This window comes from Lithobates pipiens, unplaced genomic scaffold, assembly GCF_037356315.1.
Source record: "Lithobates pipiens isolate NorthernLeopardFrog02 unplaced genomic scaffold, aLitPip1_a1.2 Scaffold_19, whole genome shotgun sequence".
Classification (NCBI taxonomy): Eukaryota; Metazoa; Chordata; class Amphibia; order Anura; family Ranidae; genus Lithobates; species Lithobates pipiens.
The window spans coordinates 452,160,724-452,179,095 of NW_027507764.1; the positions used below are offsets into that span (position 1 = coordinate 452,160,724).

Consider the following 18,372-nt stretch of genomic DNA (forward strand, 5'->3'; position numbering starts at 1 on the left):
ATAAACAAAGCCTGTTGATAGACGCTCTAATGCTACCAATGGATACCGCCAGCGAAGCCTTCCTGATGGAGGGTTGTAGTGATCTTACAGCCTAAAGCAGTCCTCTTTCTACTGTTTTTCCCTCATAGGCCAGAGGTGTCTGTATTGCGTGTCCCCTGCCCTGCTCCATGAGCTAAATGTGAGCTGTCGCTTGTATGTTTCAAACTCCTGCCGCAGAAGCAGATATTCAAAGTGTATCTAGACCCAAAAATGTGATGTATTGCAACTTGCCAGTTCTTAGATACGGTTGCTGCATTTTTTATTTTTTATTTTTTTCCATTTATTGTAGGCTTTCATGGATGATAAACTCATTCACTTCACTGTACATACTGTACTGAGGTCCAAACACAATCCCTGAGTATATCGTTTGAGATAACGCTGCAAGAGTGCACAGTAAAAAGGACCGCACTGAAATTCTGCCAGGATCGACTGTTTATTTTTTGTTTTTCTTTTCTAAAAACAATCCCTTTTTAAATAGTATATTTTTAATATACCTAAAGAGTGTAAATAAGCGTTTGTCGTTGGGTTTAAATACACTTTTTTTAGGCTGGTTTCACACCATTGTTAATTGGATGCAGGTTCCCCCCATCCATTTTGCAACAGCAGGAGATTTTGATTGGCTCTCTATGGAGCTGGTTCACATATCTCCAATGTGGCTCCAGTGTGACTTTGCACAGGGGTCCTGTGCGTCTTTTGGTCCATTTCAGGTCCGAATCCAGGCTGAAATCGGACCTGAAACTGTGAATGGGGATGCACTGGACCCCTGCTGGGAGCCGCATCAGTATTAGGCGTGAACCCAGTCTTAAAAGTGACTCTGGCATGGCTTTGCCTTAAAGTGACTCTGGCATCAACAAAGTGTGGGTTCTGCCATTAATTCTTTTTGATCACAGATCGAGCACATGCATGTGTGTCAGATCTTTGTCTCTGCATTTATTTCAGGTCAGCAAAGAAGCCAAGTAACTAGCATTTTCAGCAATGGTAGCCTTCATGATTCTTTCATGTCAGGTTTCCTGAAAGGACAGGCCCTCCTGGCCTATGTTATGTATCCATCTTCCAGGAAAATTTCAACCCCAGTCATACTAGTGTAATGGAAATTTGTAGGTTCTGCAAATAATTTTATTTTATATGTATTGCACATTGCCCTCACTGTGCACACGGCACTAATAATGTTTTCAGTACATGTTTTGCATTCTTTTGAGTCCTGATTAGAATTAGCCTGCCTATGTAACGCCCCTTGTTACCATAAATGTACAATTGTAATATTAATGTGATACCTACGTAATCATGTGTATAAAAACCTTCAAATGCGTCATAATAAAGGAGAACGGTTATTTGGAAAGATGCTGAGCGTATCTTTTGTGTCTGTTCCCTACTGCAGTAGTTATTAATTTGGAACCACTAATCAATATGATAGGAGTTGCCTATCTATAAAATATCAATTTCACTAGGGTTGATCATGCTGAATCCTGTCCTATATACAGACTAGAAATGCTTGTGAACATTGGAGAGATTTACTAAAACTGGAGACTGCAAAAAGCGGTGTATGGTCATCAATCAGCTTCTAATTTTCTTAGGGCTCTTTCACACGGACATGTCCGTGTACGGAGCCCGCTCTGCTCAGCAGGGGATGGCTCCGTTGATCCCCACTGAGCAGGAAGATGAAAGGTCCGTCTCTGCACACTGTGCGGGGATGGGACCTGTCTGGGCGCCGCTCTCCCCTATGGGGGATTGGCTGAAGATAGACCGTAGAGTTTGTGGTCACTCGATTTGATCTGCAGAGGGATGGTAAAGTAGGTTTTTCCTCTGTCACACACTTTTTCGGATCAGAGCGGGTCGGATGCTGGCAGACATGTCACCTCTGACATCCGACGCTCCATAGTGGTCTTTGGAGTGTCCGTTCAGGTCCGCTTAAAAAACTGATAGGCGGACCTGAACAGATCGTCCGTGTGAAACAGGCCTTAACTGTTTTTTAATTAAGCTTTGACAAAAAATAAATAAAAATAGTTTGCTTTGTAGAGCTGAGCCAGATTTTGCACTCTTCGGTTTTAGAAAATCATCCCCATTGTCTCTGTCTCTTTCGTGTGAAATTTTTTTCTGGAAGAGAAGGCAGATTTTTGGAGTCAGCAGGATATTTCAGGGAGCTAGCAAAACATTTTATTCCTTGATAAAACTGTGAAAAGTTAGGTGTTGGCTGTCATTTTCCTGACAGCCTCCATTTGTCTAGCTTTATTCCTCAACAAGCGGCCTTACATGTCTGTCTTGTGTCCCAATCCACTACCCAGTTATCATCGTATACTAAGATCAGCGGCATCACTTAAGAGAATCCTATGATATATACACGGCCCGCTGGGAAGGAAGACACGTTTGCATGTATTCAGAAATCATTTTGAGAACAGGAAGATATCAAAGCTGCGAAGGACTCATATGAGCGATAAAGTGCATCAGACCGATGCAGCTCATCTCCCAGTTCTTTCATGCACATCAGCAGATATTTCACTTAAGGCCTGACACTGATAAGCTGAATCACCTGCTACTCTTCTTTTTCTCCAGCAAGAAGGTGATCCCGCTAGAATTTCCTATTCTACCTCACACAGCAATAGAATCTCCCTTCTGCTGGAACAGAAAAGTTAGTGAACCCGCTGACTTGTCCAATGCTAACTAAAAGGGAAGAGGGAAACGGGATCCGTGTGTGTGTGTGTGTGTGTGTGTGTGTGTGTGTGTATATGTGTGTGTATATATATATATATATATATATATATATATAATCAGTGTTTGCTTGTTCTTCCTGTGCCTGCATGGGTTTACTCCGGTTTCCTCCCACACGTCAAAGACATGCTGGCAGGTTCATTGGCCCCTGTCTAAATTGACCCTAGTAGGTGTTTGTATGAATGTGAGATAAGGGGGACACACTCACCAGCCACTTTATTAGGTTGGACCCCCTTTTCCCTTCAGAACGGTCTTCCTTTGTTCTGGCATAGATTCAACAAGGTGTTGCAAACCATTCCTTTAGAGATTTTGGTCCATAGTGACATGATTGCATCACGCAGTTGCTGCAGATTTGTTGGCTGCACATCCATGATGCATATCTCCCATTCCACCACATCTCAAAGGTGCTCTATTGGATGAGATCTGGTCACTGTGGAGGCCATTGGAGTACAGAGAACTCATTGTCATGTTCAAGAAACCAGTGGTGAGATTATTATTATTATTATTATTATTATTCAGGATTTATATAGCGCCAGCAATTTACACAGCGCTTTACAATATAAAAGGGAGACAATACAGTTACAATACAATAAAATACAAGAGTATTAAGAGGGCCCTGCTCAGAAGAGCTTACAATCTAAAAGGGTGGGGCAGGTGGTACAAAATGTTATAACTGTCGGGAATGAGCTGCTGGAAGTGGTAGGAGATTAGTTGGAGACGTGATAGGCTTCCCTGAAGAGATGAGTTTTCAGGGATCGCCTGAAGGTAGCAAGAGTAGGGGATAGCCGGACCAGTGGAGGTAGTGAGTTCCAGAGGATTGGAGAGGCTCTGGAGAAATCCTGGAGACGAGTGTGGGAGGAGGAGACGAGAGAGCTTGAGAACAATGGAGTGGACGATTGTGGCGATATTTGGATTTAAGCTTTGCGACATGGTGTGTTGTCCTTCTGGAAGGAGCCATCAGAAGATGGGTACACTGTAGTCATAAAGGGATGAACATGGTCAACAATACTCAGGTAGGCCATGGTGTTTAAACGATGTTCAATTGGTACTACTGTGCCCAGAATATGCAAAGAAAATATCCCGCACACCATTACACCACCAGCCTGATCCATTCATACAAGGCAGGATGGATCCATGCTTTTATGTTTACACCAAATTCTGACCCTACCATCTGAATGTCACAGCTGAAATTGAGACTCCTCAGCCCAGGCATCCTTTTTCCAATCTTCTATCATCCAATTTTAGTAAACCTGTGCGTTCAGAGATGGTATCCTACATCCCTTGGTTGTAACAAGGGGTTATTTGAGTTACAGTTGCCTTTCTATCATCTCAAACCAGTCTGCCCATTCTCCTCTGACATCAACAAGGCATTTTTGTCCACACAACTGCTGCTTTTTGGATATGTTCTCTTTTGTGGACCATTCTCTGTAATCCCTAGAGATGGTTGTGTGTGAAAATCCCAGCAGATCACCATTTTTAGAAATACTCAGAGCAGCCCATCTGGCACCAACAACCATGCCACGTTCAAAGTCTCTTTAGACCCCTTTCACATTGTGCCACCCCGGGTTTCAGTGGTAAAGCGGCACTATTTTTAAGGCCGCTTTACTGTTTTAGCGGCGCTATTCAGCCGATAGCGGGGCAGTTTTAACCCCCTCTAGTGGCCCGAAAAGGGGTTAAAACCGCTCACAAAACGCCGGCGGTATGACAGCGCTGCCCCATTGATTTCAATGGGAAGGAGTGATGGAGGAATGGTGAGTTCACCGCTCCAAAGAAGCTGCTAGCAGGACTTTTTTCTGACGCCCTGCCAGCGCACCGCTCCAGTATGAAAGCCCTCGGGCTTTCACACTGGAGTGAATGGAGCAGCTGTTTTAGGGCGGTTTGCAGATGCTATTTTTAATGCTATAGCCTGCAAAATGCCTCAGTGTGAAAGGGGTCTTAATCCCCTTTCTTCCCTATTCTGATGCTTGGTTTCACCACATCTAGATGCCTAAATGTATGGAGTTTCTGCCATGGGATTGGCTGATTAGCAATTTGTGTTTCCAAGCAATCGAATAGGTGTACCTAATAAGGTGACCGGTGTGTGTATGTATTGATAATTAAGAGAGACACAGATATATAGATGGCTATAGAGCGAGATTCTCCCTCTCCCTCTCCCTCTCCCTCTCTCCCCCTCCACACTATATTGTTTAGGAGTGTGTCTATGGGAATGTTTGACCATTCTTGCAGGAGCTCATTTGTGAGGCCAGGCACTGGTGTTGGACGAGAAGGCCTGGCTTAGGCCGCGTACACACGGGCGGACTGTTCGCCCAACTTTGTCCGCTGAACAGTGTTTGGGCGGACAGTCCGCTCGTGTGTGGGCTTTCAGCGGACAGTTTGACGGACAAGGTTTTTCGGAATTTCCGAAAAACTGTCCGCTGAAACCTTGTTTCAGCGAACAGTCCGCTCGTGTGTAGGCTTGTTCGTCAAACAAAGTTGCGCGCATGCTCAGAAAGGATTTTCACGCCCGAAAGCTATAATGCAGTGTATAGGACGTCGTATTTTTCGTCCCGTCGTACGTGCCGTTCACGTCATCGCGCACGGTTTCAGCAAACTGTTCGTCCGTCGTGTGTGGCCATGTCCGTCCATGCTAAGTTTGAGCGGACTGTTTGCCGAAACTGTTTGACGGACAAAGTTGGGCGAACAGTCCCCGCGTGTGTACGCGGCCTTACAGTCTCTGCACTAATTCATCCCAAAGGTGTTCTATCAGGTTAAGGTCGGGACTTTGTGCGGGCCATTCCAAGTTACTCCACCCCAAACTCGCTCATCCGTCTTGTGATATTCGGCACAGTAGTTTTATACACGGATGGACTCATTTCTATTTTTTTTTTTTTTTTTTTTTAGTGGTTGATTTTTTTCAAGCACATTTTTGATCCCATTGACAAGGGATTCATTGCACTAGTCATGGTTTACTCAGATATTTTTTTTTTTTTTCAGACTGTTTCATTGTTTGCATCACCAGTTTTTGTGTTTTTATACAGTATCATTTGTTTGTTTGGTGACGGCACACTTTTCACATGTCTTCATTTTCTGTACTTGCTGAAAATGTTCCTGCCTGAGGAATGAAAACGAATGCAGCTGCCACATCTATGGAATGTTTAGCTGCAATATATAAAATGTTTTGGGACTTTGATTTTATACAAAAAATAAAAATAGTACACGTGGCATGAACACTTTACGGGCATTTGTAATAACCTCACACTTCAGTGGATAATTGATATACAATGCTTGCTAGAAATTAGGTACAGATATTATTAAATATAAATATTGTAGCTGAATGTAATTCTCTATAGGAAAGAGTGGATAGAAAAAGTAGAAAGAACAAGAAATATTGAAGAGGCAATTTACAAGGCAGAGGAAGCAGAGGAGAGTTACCAAAGAAAGTGGCAACAGTGGCTACAGTTTAGAAAAACGGAAAGTTATCTGGGGTTAATGGAATGTTAGAGGGTCTTGATGAAGGAAGGAGGAAGTAAGTAAGAGGGAGGCAGAAGGGCAACAGAAGCCCCCTGCTTCCCCCTTTTTTGATTGGACTAATGATGATAATTTCCAGGCTGAGTTCTCCCTCTGACATAGTCATAGTGCCTGTATATTTTACTATTATTATTGTGCAGTTTTTCTACAGTGCCAACAGGTTGTCTTTTCATAAAGAGGGATAGTATAGTTACAATACAGGTCAATACAAAAGGCTTAAGATGGCCCTGCTTGTGAGAGGTTACAATCTGGGGGGGGGGGGGGGGGGGGCACAGCAAATGGTACAAATGAACTGATGGAGAAAGTAAAAATTCAGTTATTTTAGGTGGAAGCTGGATAAGCTATAAGTTTTCAGGTATTGCCTAAAGGTGGTATTAGTTATTGTTGCAATTGTAAGAATGACCATTGATTTATGTATTAGAAATCCCCTGAAGAAGCCAGTGTTGGCGAAACATGTTGGGAGACAATATCAAGTATTGATCACTTCTCATGTATGGATACCAGTGATTTTTATAATATGATCTGTAACATGCTTTTCCAATCGTTTTTATTGAACCCATCACTTGTTGTGCGTGTGTGTGTGTGTGTGTGTGTGTGTGTGTGTGTGTGTGTATATATATATATATATATATATATATATATATATAATATATATATATATATGTATGTATGTATGTATATGTGACAAGCGCGGGTGTCAAATCCCTGCCCTCCTCGCTAACTGGCAACGAAGGACCAGCCAACCTCACACCACGCTGTCACTTACGTAACAATGCCACACTCAGCTGCACCCAGCACAAAGATTTTCCAGCTTGTGGGACCACAATCTAGGTGCGGGCAGCCTGAGAGCAATTGTCACTGGGCTAATTACACAATTAACCCTTTAACTGCCCTGTATATACAAGCCCTGTCCAAATCATGCCGCCTTAGCCTCCACAACATTTCCAGAATACGCCCCTTTTTAACTAATGACACCACCAAGCTTCTAATTCACTCCCTGGTCATCTCTCGCCTCGACTACTGCAACTCCCTCCTCGTTGATTACCTTAACACAGACTATCCCCCCTCCAGTCTATAATGAATGCCGCTGAAAGACTCATCCACCTTACCAGCCATTCAGTGTCCTCCACCCCTCTCTGCCAATCCCTGCACTGGCTTCCACTCACCCAACGAATAAAATTCAAAGTACTAACAATAATTTACAAAGCCATCCATAACTCTGCCCCCAGCTACATCACTGACCTTGTCCCAAAATATCAACCAAACCGCCCTCTACGGTCATCCCAAGACCTCCTGCTCACCACCTCCCATGCTCACCTCCAGGATTTCTCTAGAGCTTCTCCCATCCTTTGGAACTCCCTACCCCAATCTGTCCGACTGTCCCCTAATCTATCCATCTTTAGACGATCCCTGAAAACCCTTCTCTTCAAAGAAGCCTATCCTGTTTCTAACTAACACTGTTTTACTTCCTCCATCAGCTCATCCCCCCACAGCTATTATCTTTTCTATCAATTGCCCCTTCCTTTTTAGATTGTAAGCCCTAACGAGCAGGGCCCTCTGAAATTGAAATGTAATGTCTGCCTTCATGTTGTAAAGATTATATATATATATATATATATATATATATATATATATATATATATATATATATATATATAAATTTAACCTATGTATTGCTCTTTTGTGGGCATCGGTATAACCCCAATCATCCTGTTTCTGCTGATCTCTAATTTGAAGGACTGCTGACTGTAAACAAGCCCTATGCAAGACATTTTATGAAGAGTGTGAAAGCTGCTACATGGTTTTGCAATGCAATAGTTAGATATTGTGCGTTTCTGATTCTGTGGAATGAAGACCGAGCTTGAATAGTTTGGAAAGAATCATTTTCCTTACCAAGTACATATAGTGAAGCACAGACAGCGCTCCTGCAGTGGAATTGCTCTTTTATTACCAGACCGCCAGTATCACCACGTGAACCATTTTATGGAGTTTCCTATTTTTTGTTTAGGATTTTTCTTTTCTATGTTTAGCCCTTTTTACACATTTTGTTTTCACTCACTTCTGTTAACAATCAGATTATATAAACATTGTCCAGAAACAGATTTCAGTCGCTGTGGCCGTTACATTGGAGCGGTTTCAATCTGTTTGGCACTGACTGCTCTTGTGGCTTTAAAAAAAAAAATAAAAAAAAAAAAGAGTAATTTCCCACTGGGGATATTGGATTTAAGTCTTTTTTACCCTAAGAGTTGCCTGTGAAATGAAGAGGGAATAAACTGTGACCATGGGAAACAATGTATGCGCACATCTGTTTTTATGTAAGCTAAGCAGAAATTGCTGATGTTTCTCAGGCTTAAACATATGGTTTGTGGGATTTACTTGGTTAAATGTAACATTATTTGATACACATAGAAAACTATGCAGGCCCCCTATGTTTCCATACATTTGGTGCAGAACATATTTAGATTTATTTGGGTAGCAGAAGTGATGATGTAATGGGTAGTTACAAGTTATACATTGAGTTTCTTTCACATTTCATAACACTGTTTTGTGCTGCTAAAAAGATATTGCTTTTTTTTTTTTTTTTCTTTTTTTTTCTTTTTTCTTTTTGATTAATCAAAAATGTTCCTTGTTTTACGATCACTGCCAGGATTTTTTTACTGTGTGAAGAGCTGTGTAGAACCTCAGTAGTACCCCCTGCTCAGCAGAACTCCAGCCCATTAATACTCCTGTTCTGCAGATCCCCCCAGCTTATTAGTACTCTTTCAGCAGATCCCCAGCTTGTTGGGACCCGCTCTCTCAGCAGATCCCCAGCTTGTTGGGACCCGCTCTCTCAGCAGATCCCCAGCTTGTTGGGACCCTCTCTCTCTCAGCAGATCCCCAGCCTGTTGGGACCCTCTCTCTCAGCAGATCCCCAGCCTGTTGGGACCCTCTCTCTCAGCAGATCCCCAGCCTGTTGGGACCCTCTCTCTCAGCAGATCCCCAGCCTGTTGGGACCCTCTCTCTCAGCAGATCCCCAGCCTGTTGGGACCCTCTCTCTCAGCAGATCCCCAGCCTGTTGGGACCCTCTCTCTCGGCAGATCCCCAGCTTGTTGGGACGCTCTCTCTCGGCAGATCCCCAGCTTGTTGGGATCCTCTCTTTCGGCAGATCCCCAGCTTGTTGGGACCCCCTCTTTCGGCAGATCCCCAGCTTGTTGGGACCCCTCTCTCGGCAGATCCCCAGCTTGTTGGGACCCCTCTCTCGGCAGATCCCCAGCTTGTTGGGACCCCCCTCTCTCGGCAGATCCCCAGCTTGTTGGGACCCCCTCTCTCGGCAGATCCCCAGCTTGTTGGGACCCCCTCTCTCGGCAGATCCCCAGCTTGTTGGGACCCCCTCTCTCGGCAGATCCCCAGCTTGTTGGGACCCCCTCTCTCGGAAGATCTCCAGCTTGTTGGGACCCCCTCTCTCGGCAGATCCCCAGCTTGTTGGGACCCCCTCTCTCGGCAGATCCCCAGCTTGTTGGGACCCTCTCTCTCGGCAGATCCCTAGCTTGTTAGGACCCTCTCAGCAGATCTTCTTCTCAGTAGTACCCCCAGTCCTGCTGATGCCCCAGTCAGTAGTGCACCCAGCTTTCCTGATACCCCAGTCAGTAGTGCACCCAGCTCTGCTGATCCTCTGGTTTGCTAATCCCCTTTCTCTCCAGTCCCTGCTCACAGCCTGCTATAGCTTTCCCATGTTGGACACCATTAGTTGCTCTGCTCCAATCCGGGCCCCACTCGCCTTCCTGCTGTTCCAACGCTGCACACTAGATGTGACGTCTGCACCAGTCACTTCCAAAATAAATACCATGTCTTTGTGGGTCGCTTGTTGGTTTCCTGGTGCTTCCTGGGAGATATACCTGCAATACCTCAAAAAATAAATAAATAAAAGGCTAGCCCTGAATAAAAGGCCCCTAAAATTCTTCAGGTGCTGTAATGTTTTGTACTCACACACTGTTGAGTTGTCCGAGATGATCAAACCACTTTTATTAAAATGGAATTACAGGCAAAGCCTAACTAGACTTAAAGCTGTCTTCTCCCCCTCCCAGCACCGACGTAAGAAAGATAGATATTTATAATTGCCAAATTTCAGGCTGCTCTGGTATGAGATTCCGCTCCCCTGTGTCAGCCAGTGCTGCTTCAGGAAAGAGGAAGGAGCAACGACAACAGATGGGCCATTGAAGTCTATGGGTGATGTCATGCTTCCAGACATTACTAGCCATTGTTGGAGTGCTCACTCCTCTCCCCTGCATCTGGTGCTGGCTGATGCAGGGGAATTCACGTGACTGGACTGGAGTGACCTAAAAATGGGTAAGAATATGCATTTTTCTTACACAGGTTGATCATAATAGGTGTGTGTGTGTGTGGGGGGATTGGAGAATGGTAGTTGTGATTTGTCTGAAATTCTATGGCTATGGTAAATTTTGAACTTGAATGTGGCGCCCGGCTATCTGATTGGCAGGGTATTTTCCGATCGTTCTCCAATCGCCAGCATTGAAAGCAGCCTTCCGATGCATAAAGGCACTTTGCCTCCTTATTTATTTATTTTTTCTAATTTTGTTTTGTCTTTTGCTGAATGTAAATGAGGGCAAATGGTTTAATTTCCCTCAGCGAATGTGAAGTGCGTCGTGGCAGAGCGTAATAAAATTGGAATTGTCACATCACTGAGCAGAGTTCAGCTTCCAGTGTGGCTGATGTCTCTATTTGGCGCGGCCCGCTGTTTTATTTCTTCTTTATATGCGTCCGGGTAATTTAGCAGCTGTAATGTATTCCGGAAGTGTTTGAATATTTGTTAATCCGAAATCGTAAAATGATCATACAAAGATACATTTTGCGGGATTAGTTATTATTACCTTTTACTATTTCCTTTTCGTGAATATGAGTAGATTTGTTTTAGATTTACTTGGCCTTCACAGGTGATATAGTATTAGGGAATGTAGGAAGTACCCTAATGAATTCTATATTGTGAGTGGCCCTGTTGTGATGGCGGTGACATAGTGAGACTGTTATGAGATCTTCATAGATTCACACAGGGTGAACACAGCCAGTTCCACAGCTAAGAAGAAATGAGCAAAGTTAATGGTGCTTGAACAAAAGAAAATACAGCCTGCACAAGGATGTATGATTACCAGCCCTGTAGTTTAATGGGGAAGGCTTCTTTTTTGTCATAATATACTTTGTCATATACTTTAGTAAACTATATATGATATCTGCTATGCGCACACGCACAATGGCATTCTGAGACTGAGCCAGACACTCCCTCCCCTCATTAGCCCAGTGCTCCAGTAAGCCTTGGAGGGGTAGAGCAGAAAGCTGATGACTGACAGTCACCGCTCTCTGCTCAGAGCTGATGGGAGAACTGAGCAATCAGCAGTGTTTCATTACTCAGTTCTCAGTGCGAAGGCAGAGGTGGACAGATGCAGCATCAGATCAGTGCACTTATGAGCATAAGGGTTTTTTGGGGTTTCTTTTTTGTATACCCCATACTTCTCTTTTAAGATTTACTGTTGCTGAGAGAGGATGAAGCAACAGGAATGACAGACTTTGCTGAGGGAACATAGGGAGAGAAAAAAAGAAAAAGCAGGAGAGGTGACAGGACAAACTCTGCTGGCAGGGAGACACACTATTATTTTTTTATTTTATTTTTTCCAAGAGTTTTCAATAAGGTGACTGCTCTGGGCCTCAACAATATAACAGCCTCCGGTAAGAAAAAAACAGGCGCAATGCTGGAGGCAACTTACAGCACACTTATTTTGGTAGCATGATTATTGTGGAATGTGTGTGTTCCTTGCTAAAGAACATGAATTATCAAACTGTTATGAGTAAATAGTGATCTCCCGCTCTCCAATTAACCAAGAAAAATTACAACCAATGCTGCTACCTGCAACCATAAAGATCAAAACCCAGTGACAATTAGATATTCTCTCTCTGTCTCTCCTCCCCCCCCCACACCACCACCACCACTGTATGTGCTGCATCAGACCCGCTCCCATCAGGTGGAAGCTCGCCAAATTTATTTGCCTACCACTCTCGTTATTAGGCTGATGAGCCTTTTAACCCGCTAGCAGACAAAAAAAGGGTTAAAACCGCCCACAAAGCGCGGCTGCAGCGGCACATTGCTGGCGTTTCAGCGGCACTGTACCCAGATACATTTTTTTATAATTTTCTCCTCACAAATAGAGCTTTCTTTTGGTGGTGTTTAAGTATTTAATCACCACTGGGTTTTTTTTAATTTTTTACTAAAAAAATAAAAAAATTTGAAAAGGTTTTTTTACACCTTTTTTTTTTTTTTTTTTTTTTTTCTGTCAGTAAATTTTGTAGCCAAGTTTATTTTTTTTCCTGATGTGCGCTGATGAGGCAGTACTGATGGGCTGAACTGGTAGGCATTGATGAGGTGGCACTTATGGATACTGATTAGGTGGCACTGATGAGGAGACACTAATATGCTGCACTGATGTGGCACTGGTGGGCACTGTTGGGCCATGATGGATGGCACTGATGGGATACACTGATGGGCAGCACTGATAGGTGCCACTGATTGCCGGTAATGACTGGCACCGCTAATGGACACTTGTGGCCAGTGGTGGGCACTGATAGCTGGTATTGGTGGGCAATGTTGGGCACTGATTGATTACAGTGTATTGCACTATTGTAATCAGGGCACTGATCAGCAGCACCCTGATTACATTCCTACATGTCCCCCTGTGAGGAAATGCTGCTGATTGGCTCTCCTCTCCTCACGCTCTGTAAGTGTAAGGCGAGGAGCGCAGATTACCTTTACTTCCTTGTTTACATGTGACCGGCTGTGACTGAACACAGCCGATCACATGGTTGAAGAGCCATGGACACAGCTCTTTACAGAGATCGGGGCCACGCCGTGTCCTAGCAACACGGCAGCCATTCTGGGATGCCATCATATGACATTGTCCCAGAACGAGAGCTGCACCGCCCCGCCGTCATTTGAAGCTGATTGGTTTATATGCAGAGTTGTACCAGTGTTTGCACTGTCCAGTTTTAGTAAATAACCCCCATTGCGTTGCTTGTGACATAATCAAGCGATCCCCTTCAGTCTCACCACCTTCACGCTGGCTGACAACTATCCAGGGAACCGCCAGTCGCTCTCACAATGTTTAAGCGACGATTCCGGTTTCTGTCCAGTCACACCCTAACGAACGTTTCATTCCTTCCTAATTCGTCACAGGGGGGCAAACTATAAGTTGGCTTGACCTAAGTTCAGCTATAAACATTAAATTCCCCACATCTTATCACAATAGCAGTTAAGCAGGAAGCAAATGAATAATATTGAAGCATTGAGATTTCCCTTTAGTGACAAATCAAGCATAACACAACAGACATGTATTAAGGAATATTTCCTGCAGCAACAAAATGAATGGTGTTCCCAAGCCTCATTCACACGGGGTGTAAGTAAAGCATTCACCCATGGACAGCTGTGTTACCTGCACAGGGGTTTTGCAGTCTCTTTGATGTCAGTTGTGATGCAGCGGTTGCACAGACACTTTGCTCCCAATCCCGTGTGGGTGCATGGCTCTGAATGAACACTGTCTACGTTTTAGGGCCATTTACCCACATGGAGGTCTGTATCTGTGCAGCCAACTGACATCAATAGGACTGCCTGTACACGGATCCAGGGAACACATGTGCATCCCCATGTAAACATGGCCCTCCATGGGTGTTCACTTTACTACGCCCAGTGTGAACAAGGCCTTCATAGGCAGAAATATACATATGCTTACATCTTTTTATTGACCGGGTTTGTTGACTTGCCTATTGGTCACAATGTTTCGCACCAGGGTCTTTTCATCAGGGCATGTGTGACCCTCTTGATGAAGGAAGTCTATGTGGCTCCATGATGGGAGACATTAGTGCTGTATCAGATGTCTTCTACTTACCGTAATAATCTATTATGAGGTTAACCAGTGTGACTCATTATGTTTAGCATAGTGTAAGTCTGCTGAAGGTCATGGCATAGATTTGTTCAGCATGAGAAATGACTAAACGGTATTACACAGAGAGGATAATGCCCTATCCAACTTACAAGAAAACAGCTTTTCACAGATGGGAATCCTCTTTCTTTTTTTCTTTTTGTTATTTGCTACTTTCTCATGTCTTTTATGTGTTGAGTCATTTCTATAAAAAGGAAAATTAAAACCAATGTGATTTTCTTCTTTTGATGTATCCATCTATAAAATTATATATATTATTTATTTACAGCTGTCCAACACCGAAAAACAACCTGGAACAACCCAAGAAGGCTGGACTGTCTGAGGACCATTGTGACCATCCATAGTCAACTTGTAATGTCCTATGACGTCTTATAAACTATTACCGCTCTCCAATGACTAGTTATATTTTTAGGTAAGTTTTTTTTTCTATTTCATGTGTAGTTTTTCACTTTTATTTGTTTTTCAGTATGCTGCATAACTCATGTAAAGGTCTTCAGGATAATGTCTTGCTACACAACATGTAGACTTTACTTGCAAACTGTTCTTATTTATTTAGTATGGGTGCCTACACATGTTGAGGTTTAAAGTGATAAAGTCCTAGGCTTTTTTTTTTTTTTTGATTAAAAAGAAAATGTTATACTTACCTGCTCTGTGCAGTGGTTTTGCACAGAGCAGCCCAGATCCTCCTCTTCTGGGGTCCTTCGACGGCTCTCCTGGCTCCTCCCTCCTGTCAAGTTCCCCCACAGTAAGTGGCTTCCTATGGGGGCACCCGAGCCGAGCTGCTGCTCTGTGTGTCCATTCAGACAGTCGAGGCTCTCTCCTAATTGGCTCACTAACTTTGACAGCAGCTGGGGGTAATGGCGTCTGCAGCCAAGCAAGAGGGAGAGTCACAGAATAACTGAGTCTCTTGTGCAACATTGCTGGATCGAGAGGGGGTTCAGGTAAGTTTTGGGGGTGCTCAGGGGGGAGCTGCACACAGTTTTTTTTTTTTTATCTTAATGCATAGAATGCATTAAGATAAAAAAAAAAGCTTCTGACTTTACAACCGCTTTAACGTAAATAACTGACACATGGCCGCGCACAAGAAAACCCACACCGGACCAGCACATACGACCCCAATGAAAGGTTTGGATGAAGCCTTCTAATCTTCCTGTATTCCTGCAACCATAAAAAACTCCTAAAAATATACTAGTATTTTAAAGTTTGGTGGAATCCAACTTTACAGATCAATACCATTTTATCTTATATGATTATTTGAGCTGAAAACCATTTCTTGCAGCTATGAGAGAGGCTTAAAAGGTAACTCTACTTTTCTTAGAAAAATATAGAAAGAAAAGAGCATACACAATTGCCACACAAGCCATGTTGCAACTTAATACTGTTTCAAAATACTCAAGCTATAAAATCTGAAGTACTGTCATTTTCTGTAAAATTCAATGAATTATGGCAACCAGGAGGCTTTCCGTACACAGAACGCCTCCAAAAATAAAATTTTCTGCTCTTGCGATTCACTCTCTGATTTTTCCCAAAGTGTAAACTTAAGAAAAGTCAGATTTTAGGCACCTCTGCAAGTAAGTTTTGATGTGATACTCCCCAAGGGTTAAACCCTTCAATAGGGATGCGGACACTACAGCTTTCTTAATTTGAACACAGAAAGGGCACCGGCTGATTAATAATGAACCAGACTGTCCTATTCAGAATCTTTATGCAATCAGTCTGGTGAAACAAAGAGCTATTTCTTCACAGCAACAACAGTTTGGAATCTGTTTAACAAGGTTTATTAAAATCCTTGCAATGTGCATTGATCACTCAGAGGGCATTATGTTTTTCTTGACAAAAGTGGAACATTCATCCAATTTTCTGATAGTTAAAGCATAACTAAACCCATTGATTTGACTGTGTTGCAAAACCATTACTATGAAGACATGTTGTGATTAACTGTCACAGTTGCTTGTGTTCTCAAAGGAACAGTCAAGCCATCAAATGGCTGGTGCCACAACTGATCACATGTAGAGCACCATGGCAGCTGTGGATCAAATTGAGGCTAGGATGGCAAGTTTTCTTCTGCTTTAATGGGGTCTGATTGACAAGTGTGTGTGCTTCGAGAACAAAATTCTAACTGAATTTTGTTTGGGAAAAATTTTTGCGCATTGTATTCATCTATTATTACATAATTATGTCATAATTTAATTCTGAAATCAAAAGTAAAAGTCAAAATACTGGCATTGCAATAGAAAGACATTTTCAGGGTTTTCCTATGAATTCTGTCCTAGTTGTATTGAATCTTCCGCCGACCGATTTTTTTTTTTTTTTTTTTTGAATTTCCATTAGAATATTCAAACAAAATTATATTGGTGTGTGGCCAGCTTTGCAGCCATGATTACATATTGGCAGATACAGGAGAGAAGTGGTTACACTGGGGGCAGGTGGTTTATGGTATAGGAGTACAGTTTCATCTGTGGCCTCTGCATCATCTGCTCCTTTTGTTGGCAATGTTGGGCACAAGTAGCCCATTATTGGAGGCACCTGTCGCAGAGATCACCAGCCTGTTTTATTCTATGAACTACACAGCAGGAATTTTGAAGAAGTAATGGTGGACTCCCAAAAATTTTAATTTCTACAATTTCATGTGCACTTCAAAAACGAAGGCTTTTTCTTCGCTAAAGTTGGATAAGCACCACAAACCTATGATATGAGAAAAAAGTTACTTGTCTGATTGCTGAATTCCAGGCAAGCAGCTAAATGCGTGGCTGAAATATATGCATATAATTCTGTGAAGCCAGTTTTGTGATCTGAGCACTACTTCCAGATAGGACAGCCAGATCCCCTTCCTTTTTTTATGGCTGGCTTTTTTTTTTTTTTTTTTTCATTCGTTGTATAAGTAAAAAAGTAAACTATTTTCTCACTATGTAATACAGTCAGGGCTTATTCACATGTAGTGCAGTGACTGGTGTTTTTTCGCACTGGATGAATTATAGACACCACTTAGGGTACATAGAAAACGATTGTTTTTTCCATGTGCTCGGTTTGCACTGCAATGCAGTCCGGAGGTGCAGTGATCTGTGATCAAAATATAGACGTGAGGCATTTTATTGCAGCACACAGGTAGGCACCGAGTGGCACAGCAGCGCAATGCACTGTGGTTCTGTGTGGAGACATTAATGAAGTGTCACTTTGTGCACTTCAAATAAAGTTAAATAGAAAAAAGTCAAACCGTTGCGCACTAAAACACACATCATACTGCATCCTACCATGGCCCACTGCAACCCGAAACTGACAGCTGCCTGCACGCTAAAACAGAGCATTTCGCTTGCAGGCGGCGTGAATGCTATGCTTCTCTGAATGTATCACAAAAGCCTTGGAGTAGCATTCTGAATGACCTAAAGCAGGGGTAGACAGACTTGGCCCTCCAGCTGTGGTGAAACTACAAATCCCATCATGCCTCTGCCTCTAGGAGTCATCCTGTGATTGTCAGGGTCTTGCAATGTTTCATGGGACTTGTAGTTTCAAAACAGCTGGAGGGCCAAGGTTAACCTAAAGCAGCCAATCAGAACATTGTAGGCAGGATATAGAGCCCATAATGCTGACTCGCATCATAGAAAAAATATTTAGAAACAAAGGGTAATGAATGAGCCATATGAGATTAGTGGGGCTAAAATGGTAAAAATAAAGGCACCATAAATTCCGTGCTCTGTCTACAGTATATAACAAAAGTCTTGTCTGGTTGCTACATAAAAAGCAACCAAATGATTTACAAAAATTAACATCTGTTGCTTTATCCCAATTATTTAGATTTTTGGCGTACTACACTGAGAAATGTCAGTCTTGAGCTACCCTGTCATAATCAATGACAGGCTGAGAGATGGAGCGGCTGTTCAGATCTTCCCGCACATGCCGGTGTTTACATCAGTACTGGAATGGATGCAGATAACCTGTACAGATATAAACACTGCATGTGTGGGAAGATTTTACAGATGCTCTGTCTCTCAGGTTGGCTGCATGCAGTTGCGGGGAGCATCTATCATTCCTCCGGGCTTATAAACACAATCCTCTGCACTGCAGTATGGGGCTATGTGCCCAGTGGCCTCACTAGGGTTGATCACCCAGTGTGGTAAAATATGGTGTCACCCCCCCCCCCCCA

The 18,372-nt window shown here is 43.1% G+C and overlaps 1 protein-coding gene across 6 annotated transcripts in view; it reads left to right on the forward strand.

Annotated features, from left to right (window-relative positions):
• FAM110B (family with sequence similarity 110 member B) overlaps window positions 1–18,372 on the forward strand; it is a 227,659-nt gene that overhangs the window by 68,926 nt on the left and 140,361 nt on the right. For all 6 annotated transcript variants that reach the window (XR_013277663.1, XR_013277662.1, XM_077492731.1 and 3 more), the window contains exon 3: window positions 14,500–14,643. The gene's annotated coding sequence lies outside the window, so the exon portion shown is untranslated. The remainder of the gene's footprint in view (window positions 1–14,499; window positions 14,644–18,372) is intronic.